At 52.9% G+C, this 13,587-nt stretch overlaps 2 non-coding genes across 2 annotated transcripts; both read left to right on the top strand.

The window, feature by feature from the left end:
• The first annotated feature begins 2,538 nt into the window (after positions 1–2,538).
• Positions 2,539–2,610, top strand: TRNAQ-CUG. The gene has a single exon. It is a non-coding gene; the product is annotated as a tRNA-Gln (tRNA).
• Positions 2,611–8,088: 5,478 nt separating this feature from the next.
• TRNAQ-CUG lies at positions 8,089–8,160 on the top strand. The gene has a single exon. It is a non-coding gene; the product is annotated as a tRNA-Gln (tRNA).
• The last annotated feature ends 5,427 nt before the right edge of the window (positions 8,161–13,587 follow it).

Here is a 13,587-nt window from a genome sequence, read left to right as displayed (position 1 = left end):
CCCATGTGATGTAGTGCACCCAAGATTTTTGGGGGTCTGAAGGACCCTCTGGAGATCGTTTGGGCTGAGGTTCTGTTCTGAGCTGGCCAAATATCCCATTTAGCTCCGGGGGTTCTGGGCCTTGTCTCGTTGCCTTGTGAACACTGGAACCCTCTGAGGTCGCCGGCTCTTGGCAGCTCTTCCAGGGCTCCACCATGCCCAATGTGACTTGTTTTTTCCAAAGGACAGCTGGCGATTTCCTTGTGGCGGCTTGTGAGCGTTGCTTCTCTCTTTGCCCATGGTGATGTGACAGGGAGGGATCAGGATGTGGGAGGGAGGGATAGGAAAATCACCCAACTGGGGCTTAAGGCAGCTCACTTCAAGCACTTGCATATAGGCAAGGAAGTGCCTACAAGGCAGCATTATGAAGAAATCCCACATATCCCATATCCTTTCCGGAAAGGATGGGGTGCTTCTTTTAAGGACCTGTATACTGATGCACGCAGGATGGGGAATAAACAAGATGAGATAGAGATGTGTGTGTGTAAGGTGTCTGGCTGTGAAGGAGTTAACTTTCCCCACAGCAGCCCATATAGTGTTGCGCTCTGCACTTGTAGCTAGAACAGCACTGATATGGCACCAGTGTTTTGTGTATTGCTGAGCAGTGCTTACGTGCCATCAGAACTCTCTCCAATCCACCCTAAGGCCAGTAGGCAGGGGGTAGGCAAGAGCTGGGGAGGCGACCTTGGCAGAGCAGCTGATCTGAAGCGACCAAAGGGATATTCCGTACCATATGATGTCACACTCAGCAGGAAAAGCTGGGCAAGAGAAAGGAGAAGGCGGTGCTCTCATTAGGAAAACATCTGTCCACCCATGCGACCACTATGCATTTTGAGACCCCACTTCCCAAGATGTGGCCGAACGTAACTTCCCGATGGGAAGTAGTGTATAATTGGTTTCTCTCTCTTTGCTTCCGCACGGCATTTGCTTGTTTTGTCTTTTGGGGTATGTTCTTGGTTGTTGTTGTGTTTTGTTTTGTTTTTTAAGCAGTGTGATCAAAGCGATGCCCACATTCTTCACTAAAGGTGACCCACAATCAAATTTACATGTGTTGCTCAGCAACTTCATCCCATTGGCCAGAGGTCTGGCTGGCCTGCTTTTGAGGACAGGCTCATGGCATGAGGGCAAATCAGCCTCTCAGCGCACCTGGCAGTCATCCTGACGTGGAAGAGCTGGGAAAATCCCTGAACTGCAGGCAAACATGAGTAACCTAGCTGCGGACAGCAGTGGACTTGGTGTCCTGGCCTCAGTCACTCCAGGAATGGGAGAGCTCCTACCCCGTTCTGCCCAAAGTGCTTCTTTCTTCACCAAAGGCATTTCCAAGGGTCTTCGTACCATTCCTGAAACAATGGGTGCTTTTGCACATTCTTGAGCTCCTGACTTCCAAGGTATGACCTTTGTGCAACTGGTCCACGGCCCATATGACTTGTGAGACTTAGACTTGAAAGGACCTTTGGATGTGAGCCACTCCAACCCTTCCAACCGCCTCCCCAGAGCATGGTGCTGCCTGGTTTCTCTCCCAGGGACGAGCACCCCCATGACGAGGGTGCTGCAGAGAAATGCTGAAGCAGTTTGGTGCTGCAGCAGGTGGATGGCTGTCCTTTATGGCTCAAAGTCTCATAGGCCTGTCTGGGTGTTCTGAAGTCACACCAACTTGACTGAATTTGCTCTCTTCGTCCTCCTCTGTATTTGGCATCTCTGTGAAGCTGGCTGGTCAAAGGTGGGGTTGCTTCAAAGATTATTCTGGTGTATACAACACCAGTGTTCAGAGCACAGCATTCTTTCCTCTGAGGTTGGGTTTGAAATACTCTTTTGCACAGTCGTAGCCAGGACTGCACATCTCGGCATCCCTGTGTCCCCAGGCTGCGCGCAGAGCCACTGCCATACTATACTGAGACTCCGGCATGTTTTAGACCTTCTGAATATAACTGGAAGTGGATGCAACAATGTTCCTGGGAAGAAGGAAGGGAGATACACACTCCGCACTCAGGAGATACCACTCTGCCACCTTTGCAGGCAAATTTCTTTCTACTCTGAGCCCCAACCTATTCCCGTCGTTCCCCTTCCAAAAACGTACAGCAAACAGTAGAAGCCATTTGTGCCTGCCAGCAGTACGAGGGCTCCAACCTCACATCCATCCTGTGATCACCAGGATGGAGACTCATTTCTCTAAGAGTTCCTGTCTTTCCGTTGCACACCTGTTTATGGTAGTTGCTGTGGAATGAGGTCAGGGACGTCCATATAGCCGTGGCAGTGCACCAAGCGTGGGGAATGACTCACAGGCATGGGAGAGGGCAGGTTTTGCCTGCTGTTTTTCCAGTGGAAAGAGTTAAGATGTCAGGAGAGAGGGCACCTGAGTGCCATCAGAGGAAGAAGGTATTCGACGTTGTGCAACCCATAGGAGGGTGTGTTGTGTCATCCTGGCAGCTCTTCCTTTTGTTGAACCTCGTGCTATGCTCCATCACTTGCTCACAGCAGGGACAGAGCATGTGTCCAGAGGGTCCCATGGTGTAATGGTGAGCACTCTGGACTCTGAATCCAGCGATCTGAGTTCAAATCTCAGTGGGACCTCTGCAGCTTTTGGCACCCAGACTCCTTTCCTCACCGTGCTTTCATCTTACGAGCCCAGTGCCTTCCTATGAGCTCTGTTGCTTTCTTTCACTTCAGTCTTCCTGCTTGCCTCTCCTCCTCCTCTGTATTACCCTCCTGCCCCGTGCCCCACCCTCCCCACACCGCCCCGCCCCGCCCGTGCCTCTTGCTTACTGAGCCCTGGCACCCGCTCGAGTAGAAGACATTGTTCAGATCCATGGCCAGTGGCATGTTGGTTATCTCCAAAGACGGACACTCCACAACATCCAAGAACACCTGATTACCATCTTTGACCACCCTCCCTGCAGCAGTAGAGAGTTACTGTGTGTGGCATTTAGTGGGTTTAATCTGGTGTGCGCTGCATTTTGTCACCTCGAGGGGACACCACTGAGAAGAGGCTGCCTCTCTCTCCTTTATCCCACCTGCCCAGCCTACCCTGCCCAGGTATTTAGACACATGGATAAGATGCCCGCTGAGCCTTCTCTTCTGCAGGCTAAGCAGTCCCTGCTCTCGCAGCCTCCCCTTCCATCATTCACGACAGAATCACAGCGTGGTTGAGCTTGGCAGGGTCTCTGCAGGACATCTTGTCTGTCTCTTGCCTGGGGACATGCTCGCTGCCCTGAGGGAAGGCAGGTTCTCCCTCCTCTCTTTCCAGCAGAAACAGGTAAGCTTTCCTTGCAATGCTTTCCTTGAGGCGTGAGGAGCTAATGGAGGCAGGAAGAGAACAGACCACCAGGAGTCTCCAGCTATGCTGCACAAGGTCTTTAATGAGAAGGTAGAAATGCAGTGGCACAGTACAGAGACCAAGAAGAGTGTTTGCAGGGTTCAGGGAGGCAGAGAGAATGGCCCACCCATCTCAGGGATGTCTGCCCCAAATGGGATGATCCCCGCGCTTCAGCAGTTGAAGCGGCAGAGTGGGGAAGGCAGACACAGCCCTGACCCTCCCAGACCAAGGGAGCCCCCAGAAGAGATGGGAACCCCCCCAGTGCTGAGGGAGCTGCCAACAGCAGCTGACAGAGAGGATCCCACGGCGGTGCTCTGAGGGAAAGAGGTGAGGATGGGGCCCGGCAGGGTCACCACGACCGGGGAGGCCTCAATGACAACCGTTGAGTCAGCGCACCGGGCGACACACGGCTCACTGCAGCTGCTTGCAAGTGGGGTTGGGCCAGAGGCACCGCAGGGGGATGGGACACAGGGTCTGAAGCAAGACATCTCTCGTCGAGGGAGGCAAAGCTGAAACACAGAGTAGCAGGGAGGGAACACAGACCCCAAGATCAGCCTTTGTCATCTCCAAAACAGAAATCGCTGCAGTGAAGATTGGACAGGATGCACGGGGCTATTTGGTAAGAGTCCATCTGTTTTCAGGTGCTAATTCTTGCAGAGAGACACCCCTGCAGCTGACGCCCATCAATCTCCCTCTGCTTGAGAGGTCCCCACAGTCCCCAGCTCTCCAAATCCACCCCTTCCAAAGGGAAAGAGGTCACAGGCCCAAAACATCTGTATTGCAGTGCCAATCTGAGGCAGCCCAAGTTCCAAACTGAGTGGCCAGCATGACAGCAATGGGGCCCTCAGGGAGAGCTGGAGTGAACGCAGGCTTACCTCGTTCCTCAAGGAAAGGGAGAGAGAAGAGAAGTGGATGCAGAGCCTGCAGGAGCATGGTCTTTTATGCTGCATCCCAGAGCCCCATGGGAACAGAAACATTCCTTACTCATGAAGCATCAAAACACCTCATAGTTGCTTCCTTCAGAGGCCTTGTTGGTGGTTAAGAGCTTGCTTCTTTCATCTGACAGCTTTTGTTCCTGCCTCATACCACCCGACATTGAACTGATGTATCTGTGTCCCAGGCTCCTAAGGCCAATTACGACAGAGGTCTTAGGCTACCTGTGCGGGATTGTGTGATTCCATCATACAAACTGGTTGGAGTTGGAGTATCATGTTTCATGTATCATCTACTTTGTGGTGAGCATGGGCACCAGTCACGGTGATACTCAGTCACAGAGGACTCGAGAAGTCACCGCGCAAGGGCATTCAGTGCTGAGATTGGAGCTAATTGTGTGAGACATTTCTCCCTGTGGTTCGTCACAGACATGCAGGAGACCGTGGAGTAAGGTCAGGTAGAAGATCAAGACAGCACATGTGGAGGAGCCATGGCGCATGTTTCCAAGACGTTTCAGCAAGGATGGAGTGTTGTGAAGTAGAGGAAGTCTCCTGAAGGCAGAGGAGAGGACAACAAGGTCATTGCTGACACTCATCATGCTCTGACAGAGCCCAAAGACAAAGTTCAATGAAAGCAGAATCAAATGGAGGAAGGGCTGATGAGGCTAATGAGCCTGAGGCTAGTGCCGTTCTCTCTCAAGAGGTCTCTCTGAACCAGTGATACCTTGCTCTCGGCCTTCACAGAAATGCAGCAGGTCTAGGCGTAGGAACGTGATCCAAGAGATGCCCGCGTCCTTCCCTGAAGCTGACCCACTGTCCGATTGACCTGGTTTGCTCAACACATTTGTCCCACTGGCCAGAGGTCTGGCTGGCCTGCTTTTGAGGCGAGGCTTTCGGCACGGAGTCAAAACCTGACTTCTCTTTGTTCTGGGCCAGGGATGGAGCAGCCCCTTCCATGAGTTTCGAAGTCCAAAGTGTCTTGGGATCTGCCTCCCAGCACACGTGACAGTCATCCTGATGTGGAAGAGCTGGGAAAATCCCTGAACTGCAGGCAAACATGAGTCACCCAGCTGCGGACAGCAGTGGACATGGTTTTTCGGCCTCAGGCGTGCCAGGAATAGCAGAGCTCCTAGTCTCACTCCTCCTAAAGTGCTGCCTTCCTCACCAAGGGAGTTTCCAAGGGGCTTTGTACCTTTCCTGAAACACCAGGTGCTTTTACGCATTCTTGTGCTACTGCCTCCCAAGGCATTGCCTTTGTGTGGCTGGTCTGGGTCCCATGTGATGTAGTGCACCCAAGATTTTTGGGGGTCTGAAGGACCCTCTGGAGATCGTTTGGGCTGAGGTTCTGTTCTGAGCTGGCCAAATATCCCATTTAGCTCCGGGGGTTCTGGGCCTTGTCTCGTTGCCTTGTGAACACTGGAACCCTCTGAGGTCGCCGGCTCTTGGCAGCTCTTCCAGGGCTCCACCATGCCCAATGTGACTTGTTTTTTCCAAAGGACAGCTGGCGATTTCCTTGTGGCGGCTTGTGAGCGTTGCTTCTCTCTTTGCCCATGGTGATGTGACAGGGAGGGATCAGGATGTGGGAGGGAGGGATAGGAAAATCACCCAACTGGGGCTTAAGGCAGCTCACTTCAAGCACTTGCATATAGGCAAGGAAGTGCCTACAAGGCAGCATTATGAAGAAATCCCACATATCCTTTCCAGAAAGGATGGGGTGCTTCTTTTAAGGACCTGTATACTGATGCACGCAGGATGGGGAATAAACAAGATGAGATAGAGATGTGTGTGTGTAAGGTGTCTGGCTGTGAAGGAGTTAACTTTCCCCACAGCAGCCCATATAGTGTTGCGCTCTGCACTTGTAGCTAGAACAGCACTGATATGGCACCAGTGTTTTGTGTATTGCTGAGCAGTGCTTACGTGCCATCAGAACTCTCTCCAATCCACCCTAAGGCCAGTAGGCAGGGGGTAGGCAAGAGCTGGGGAGGCGACCTTGGCAGAGCAGCTGATCTGAAGCGACCAAAGGGATATTCCGTACCATATGATGTCACACTCAGCAGGAAAAGCTGGGCAAGAGAAAGGAGAAGGCGGTGCTCTCATTAGGAAAACATCTGTCCACCCATGCGACCACTATGCATTTTGAGACCCCACTTCCCAAGATGTGGCCGAATGTAACTTCCCGATGGGAAGTAGTGTATAATTGGTTTCTCTCTCTTTGCTTCCGCACGGCATTTGCTTGTTTTGTCTTTTGGGGTATGTTCTTGGTTGTTGTTGTGTTTTGTTTTGTTTTTTAAGCAGTGTGATCAAAGCGATGCCCACATTCTTCACTAAAGGTGACCCACAATCAAATTTACATGTGTTGCTCAGCAACTTCATCCCATTGGCCAGAGGTCTGGCTGGCCTGCTTTTGAGGACAGGCTCATGGCATGAGGGCAAATCAGCCTCTCAGCGCACCTGGCAGTCATCCTGACGTGGAAGAGCTGGGAAAATCCCTGAACTGCAGGCAAACATGAGTAACCTAGCTGCGGACAGCAGTGGACTTGGTGTCCTGGCCTCAGTCACTCCAGGAATGGGAGAGCTCCTACCCCGTTCTGCCCAAAGTGCTTCTTTCTTCACCAAAGGCATTTCCAAGGGTCTTCGTACCATTCCTGAAACAATGGGTGCTTTTGCACATTCTTGAGCTCCTGACTTCCAAGGTATGACCTTTGTGCAACTGGTCCACGGCCCATATGACTTGTGAGACTTAGACTTGAAAGGACCTTTGGATGTGAGCCACTCCAACCCCTCCAACCGCCTCCCCAGAGCATGGTGCTGCCTGGTTTCTCTCCCAGGGACGAGCACCCCCATGACGAGGGTGCTGCAGAGAAATGCTGAAGCAGTTTGGTGCTGCAGCAGGTGGATGGCTGTCCTTTATGGCTCAAAGTCTCATAGGCCTGTCTGGGTGTTCTGAAGTCACACCAACTTGACTGAATTTGCTCTCTTCATCCTCCTCTGTATTTGGCATCTCTGTGGAGCTGGCTGGTCAAAGGTGGGGTTGCTTCAAAGATTATTCTGGTGTATACAACACCAGTGTTCAGAGCACAGCATTCTTTCCTCTGAGGTTGGGTTTGAAATACTCTTTTGCACAGTCGTAGCCAGGACTGCACATCTCGGCATCCCTGTGTCCCCAGGCTGCGCGCAGAGCCACTGCCATACTATACTGAGACTCCGGCATGTTTTAGACCTTCTGAATATAACTGGAAGTGGATGCAACAATGTTCCTGGGAAGAAGGAAGGGAGATACACACTCCGCACTCAGGAGATACCACTCTGCCACCTTTGCAGGCAAATTTCTTTCTACTCTGAGCCCCAACCTATTCCCGTCGTTCCCCTTCCAAAAACGTACAGCAAACAGTAGAAGCCATTTGTGCCTGCCAGCAGTACGAGGGCTCCAACCTCACATCCATCCTGTGATCACCAGGATGGAGACTCATTTCTCTAAGAGTTCCTGTCTTTCCGTTGCACACCTGTTTATGGTAGTTGCTGTGGAATGAGGTCAGGGACGTCCATATAGCCGTGGCAGTGCACCAAGCGTGGGGAATGACTCACAGGCATGGGAGAGGGCAGGTTTTGCCTGCTGTTTTTCCAGTGGAAAGAGTTAAGATGTCAGGAGAGAGGGCACCTGAGTGCCATCAGAGGAAGAAGGTATTCAACGTTGTGCAACCCATAGGAGGGTGTGTTGTGTCATCCTGGCAGCTCTTCCTTTTGTTGAACCTCGTGCTATGCTCCATCACTTGCTCACAGCAGGGACAGAGCATGTGTCCAGAGGGTCCCATGGTGTAATGGTGAGCACTCTGGACTCTGAATCCAGCGATCTGAGTTCAAATCTCAGTGGGACCTCTGCAGCTTTTGGCACCCAGACTCCTTTCCTCACCGTGCTTTCATCTTACGAGCCCAGTGCCTTCCTATGAGCTCTGTTGCTTTCTTTCACTTCAGTCTTCCTGCTTGCCTCTCCTCCTCCTCTGTATTACCCTCCTGCCCCGTGCCCCACCCTCCCCACACCGCCCCGCCCCGCCCGTGCCTCTTGCTTACTGAGCCCTGGCACCCGCTCGAGTAGAAGACATTGTTCAGATCCATGGCCAGTGGCATGTTGGTTATCTCCAAAGACGGACACTCCACAACATCCATGAACACCTGATTACCATCTTTGACCACCCTCACTACAGCAGTAGAGAGTTACTGTGTGTGGCATTTAGTGGGTTTAATCTGGTGTGCGCTGCGTTTTGCCGCCACGAGGGGACACCACTGAGAAGAGGCTGCCTCACTCTCCTACCATGCCCAGGTATTTAGACACATGGATAAGATGCCCGCTGAGCCTTCTCTTCTGCAGGCTAAGCAGTTCCTGCTCTCGCAGCCTCCCCTTCCATCATTCACGACAGAATCACAGCGCAGTTGAGCTTGGCAGGGTCTCTGCAGGACATCTTGTCTGTCTCTTGCCTGGGGACATGCTCGCTGCCCTGAGGGAAGGCAGGTTCTCCCTCCTCTCTTTCCAGCAGAATCAGGCAAGCTTTCCTTGCAGTGCTTTCCTTGAGGCGTGAGGAGCTAATGGAGGCAGGAAGAGAACAGACCACCAGGAGTCTCCAGCTATGCTGCACAAGGTCTTTAATGAGAAGGTAGAAATGCAGTGGCACAGTACAGAGACCAAGAAGAGTGTTTGCAGGGTTCAGGGAGGCAGAGAGAATGGCCCATCCATCTCAGGGATGTCTGCCCCAAATGGGATGATCCCCGCGCTTCAGCAGTTGAAGCGGCAGAGTGGGGAAGGCAGACACAGCCCTGACCCTCCCAGACCAAGGGAGCCCCCAGAAGAGATGGGAACCCCCCCAGTGCTGAGGGAGCTGCCAACAGCAGCTGACAGAGAGGATCCCACGGCGGTGCTCTGAGGGAAAGAGGTGAGGATGGGGCCCGGCAGGGTCACCACGACCGGGGAGGCCTGGATGGCAACCGTTGAGTCAGCGCACCGGGCGACACACGGCTCACTGCAGCTGCTTGCAAGTGGGGTTGGGCCAGAGGCACCGCAGGGGGATGGGACACAGGGTCTGAAGCAAGACATCTCTCGTCGAGGGAGGCAAAGCTGAAACACAGAGTAGCAGGGAGGGAACACAGACCCCAAGATCAGCCTTTGTCATCTCCAAAACAGAAATCGCTGCAGTGGAGATTGGACAGGATGCACGGGGCTATTTGGTAAGAGTCCATCTGTTTTCAGGTGCTAATTCTTGCAGAGAGACACCCCTGCAGCTGACCCCCATCAATCTCCCTCTGCTTGAGAGGTCCCCACAGTCCCCAGCTCTCCAAATCCACCCCTTCCAAAGGGAAAGAGGTCACAGGCCTAAAACATCTGTATTGCAGTGCCAATCTGAGGCAGCCCAAGTTCCAAACTGAGTGGCCAGCATGACAGCAATGGGGCCCTCAGGGAGAGCTGGAGTGAACGCAGGCTTACCTCGTTCCTCAAGGAAAGGGAGAGAGAAGAGAAGTGGATGCAGAGCCTGCAGGAGCATGGTCTTTTATGCTGCATCCCAGAGCCCCATGGGAACAGAAACATTCCTTACTCATGAAGCATCAAAACACCTCATAGTTGCTTCCTTCAGAGGCCTTGTTGGTGGTTAAGAGCTTGCTTCTTTCATCTGACAGCTTTTGTTCCTGCCTCATACCACCCGACATTGAACTGATGTATCTGTGTCCCAGGCTCCTAAGGCCAATTACGACAGAGGTCTTAGGCTACCTGTGCGGGATTGTGTGATTCCATCATACAAACTGGTTGGAGTTGGAGTATCATGTTTCATGTATCATCTACTTTGTGGTGAGCATGGGCACCAGTCACGGTGATACTCAGTCACAGAGGACTCGAGAAGTCACCGCGCAAGGGCATTCAGTGCTGAGATTGGAGCTAATTCTGCGAGACATTTCTCCCTGTGGTTCGTCACAGACATGCAGGAGACCGTGGAGTAAGGTGAGGTAGAAGACCAAGACAGCACATGTGGAGGAGCCATGGCGCATGTTTCCAAGATGTTTCAGCAAGGATGGAGTGTTGTGAAGTAGAGGAAGTCTCCTGAAGGCAGAGGAGAGGACAACAAGGTCATTGCTGACACTCGTCATGCTCTGACAGAGCCCAAAGACAAAGTTCAATGAAAGCAGAATCAAATGGAGGAAGGGCTGATGAGGCTAATGAGCCTGAGGCTAGTGCCGTTCTCTCTCAAGAGGTCTCTCTGAACCAGTGATACCTTGCTCTCGACCTTCACAGAAATGCAGCAGGTCTAGGCGTAGGAACGTGATCCAAGAGATGCCCGCGTCCTTCCCTGAAGCTGACCCACTGTCCAATTGACCTGGTTTGCTCAACACATTTGTCCCACTGGCCAGAGGTCTGGCTGGCCTGCTTTTGAGGCGAGGCTTTCGGCACGGAGTCAAAACCTGACTTCTCTTTGTTCTGGGCCAGGGATGGAGCAGCCCCTTCCATGAGTTTCGAAGTCCAAAGTGTCTTGGGATCTGCCTCCCAGCACACGTGACAGTCATCCTGATGTGGAAGAGCTGGGAAAATCCCTGAACTGCAGGCAAACATGAGTCACCCAGCTGCGGACAGCAGCGGACATGGTTTTTCGGCCTCAGGCGTGCCAGGAATAGCAGAGCTCCTAGTCTCACTCCTCCTAAAGTGCTGCCTTCCTCACCAAGGGAGTTTCCAAGGGGCTTTGTACCTTTCCTGAAACACCAGGTGCTTTTACGCATTCTTGTGCTACTGCCTCCCAAGGCATTGCCTTTGTGTGGCTGGTCTGGGTCCCATGTGATGTAGTGCACCCAAGATTTTTGGGGGTCTGAAGGACCCTCTGGAGATCGTTTGGGCTGAGGTTCTGTTCTGAGCTGGCCAAATATCCCATTTAGCTCCGGGGGTTCTGGGCCTTGTCTCGTTGCCTTGTGAACACTGGAACCCTCTGAGGTCGCCAGCCTCAGAGAGGATGTCAGAGGACGTCATCCTCAGAGAGGATGTCAGCAGTGTTGAGCAGATCTCAAGGCCTGGAGATGGAGGGGAAATAAATACCACAATTAAACATGAAGCCTCCCTCCAGGATTGGCAGGAAACGGTGTGCTGGGACACACTTCCCCTTGTCCTTCCAGCACTTCTGCACAGGAGAGCTTTCTAGTCAGTGGTACGCAAGGATAACCAGGGCAGGTGGTGTTCAGTGCACGTACCCAGCCCTCATGCTCTCTGTGGTGCCAATTAGCACGCTCAGACCCCTTGGCTCATGGAGATGAAACCTAGAATTAGCTGTGGGCTTTCACACCTAGATGAAAGGACAGGCCTTAGAAAAGCTTTTCAAACAACAGCCCTGTCTCCTGTGAATAACCGTCACCACCCATAAAAAAACCAACAAACACAAGGACAATATTTGATCCATGGACCTAATTAGGAATTTTCACAGGGAATCAAAGGCGTGAGGGCATTTTCTGAGATGAGCTCCTACCCCAGGAGGTGGGACACCTTAGGTGTGGAAGCCCAAGAGCACAGCCCTCAGAGGAGCATGTACAGGAGGAATGGCTTGGCCTGAGCGTACTCCCCTGGATTTGGGCAAAGGGCAGGAGGAAGAAGCTGCTCAGGAGTGGGAGTGGAACCCACACCTCCCAGGGAGACTGCAACCTGAATGCAGTGCCTTAGACTGCTTGGCCCTGCTTCCTGCCCACAGCCCTGCTCCCGTCCCTGAACCTTCCCAGAGCCAGCCTGCCACCTTCAGCCTCCACCAGGCAGGGTTGTGGGGTGCACACTTGCCCTCCGTGCAACATGGGCTGCTGCCAGGCCACTGCAGCACCTTTGGGTACGTGGGAGCACAGGGAGGAAGAGTCCCTGGCACAGGGGCAGCACACTGCTAACGCTTCTCCCTAAGGCCAAGGCAATCCTTCACAGCAGCAACCAAAGGAGGTGCCAGCAAGCGTTGGCTCTGCACGTTCAACGTCCTGCCAAGGGGCTCAAGGCACAAGTGTACTCTTCCCCTGACTCCCTCCTTCCCTCCAGAGCCTGTGGAAATGCAAAACCAACCACTTGGCTGACAGGGCTGTTTCATAGCCTAGTTGTGGGGGAGCAAGGGTGCTTCCTTCTGCCCTGCGCGGGCCCCAGCTGGCTGGCTACAGAGGGCTCTATGACATAAAGCCCTAGGGGGAAGGCTGAGACAGTCTCACGGTGTCAGTGCACAGGAAAACGCTTGGAGAGTCAACGAGAAATGACAGGATATGGGCCGAGTGCTGAGCAATGACTGAGATCCAGTGTCACAGGGATGAGGCTCATTTGCAGCCCTTGGAGCAGAAGAGGGAGAACACAACTCTGTCTTAGCCTTGCGGCTTCAAAGCTTCTCTGGAGTGTTGGGTTGACTCCTGATGCTGTGACGCTATGTTGGACTGACTCCTAAACTGTGTGACAGTTTATGGCAGAGAAACACCACCACCTCTACACTGACAATCCAATATTGCTGCTGCATAGCTGGTTTTAGGCATCTCAGAAAGGGACCCACCGCTGTCCAAAGCTGAGCCAATGAGCGATGTTGGTTGTGCCTCTGTGATAGCATATTTAAGAAAGGGGAAAAAAAACCATGCTGTGCAACAGCATCTGGGAGAGAGGAATGAGGAAAAGTAGAGAGAAGCAACCCTGCAGACACCAAGTACAATGAAGAAGGAAGGGAAGGAGATGCTCCAGGTCTGGAGAAGAAGTTGTCCTGTGGCCTGCGTCGAGGACAGTGGAGGAGCAAGCTGTCCCCCTGCAGCCCGTGTAAAAGACCACGGTGGAGCAGGTGGATATGGCCCGAAGGACGTTACAGACCACTGTTAGCCATCAGAGGAGCAGACTCTGGGCCAGAACTGCAATCCGAGGAGAGGAGCTCCTGGTGGAGCAGGGTGTCTGGTGGGAGCTGCAGCCTGTGGGGGACGCAATCTGGAGCAGTCTGTTCCTGAAGGACTGCATCCTGTTGCAAGGACCATGTTGGAGTGGTTCTTGAAGAACTGCATTGTGTTGGAAGCTCACATTGGATCAGTCTGGGAAAGACTGCATCCCATGACTAATATCCCATCCCATAGCTACCAGCATCAGTGTCTGTCTCCACATAGGTGCCCTTGCATTTTCCGTGGAAGCAGCAGAGATGGCAGGTGAGCAGAAACGATCTTGTGTGTAGAAACGATTCCATAAGCCGTACGGCAGTGTGAGGCCAAGGTGCTGGGAGGTGCATCCTTATCGCTGGGTTTCCATCAGTCAAGGGGCCAGGAAGCCTGCCAGCAGGTGCCATTTTGGGCTGATGG

Source organism: Cygnus olor, chromosome 11 (genome assembly GCF_009769625.2).
Source record: "Cygnus olor isolate bCygOlo1 chromosome 11, bCygOlo1.pri.v2, whole genome shotgun sequence".
NCBI classification, from domain to species: Eukaryota; Metazoa; Chordata; class Aves; order Anseriformes; family Anatidae; genus Cygnus; species Cygnus olor.
The sequence above is the reverse complement of the archived record's forward strand: the minus strand, read 5'-3'. Positions and strand labels throughout refer to the sequence as shown.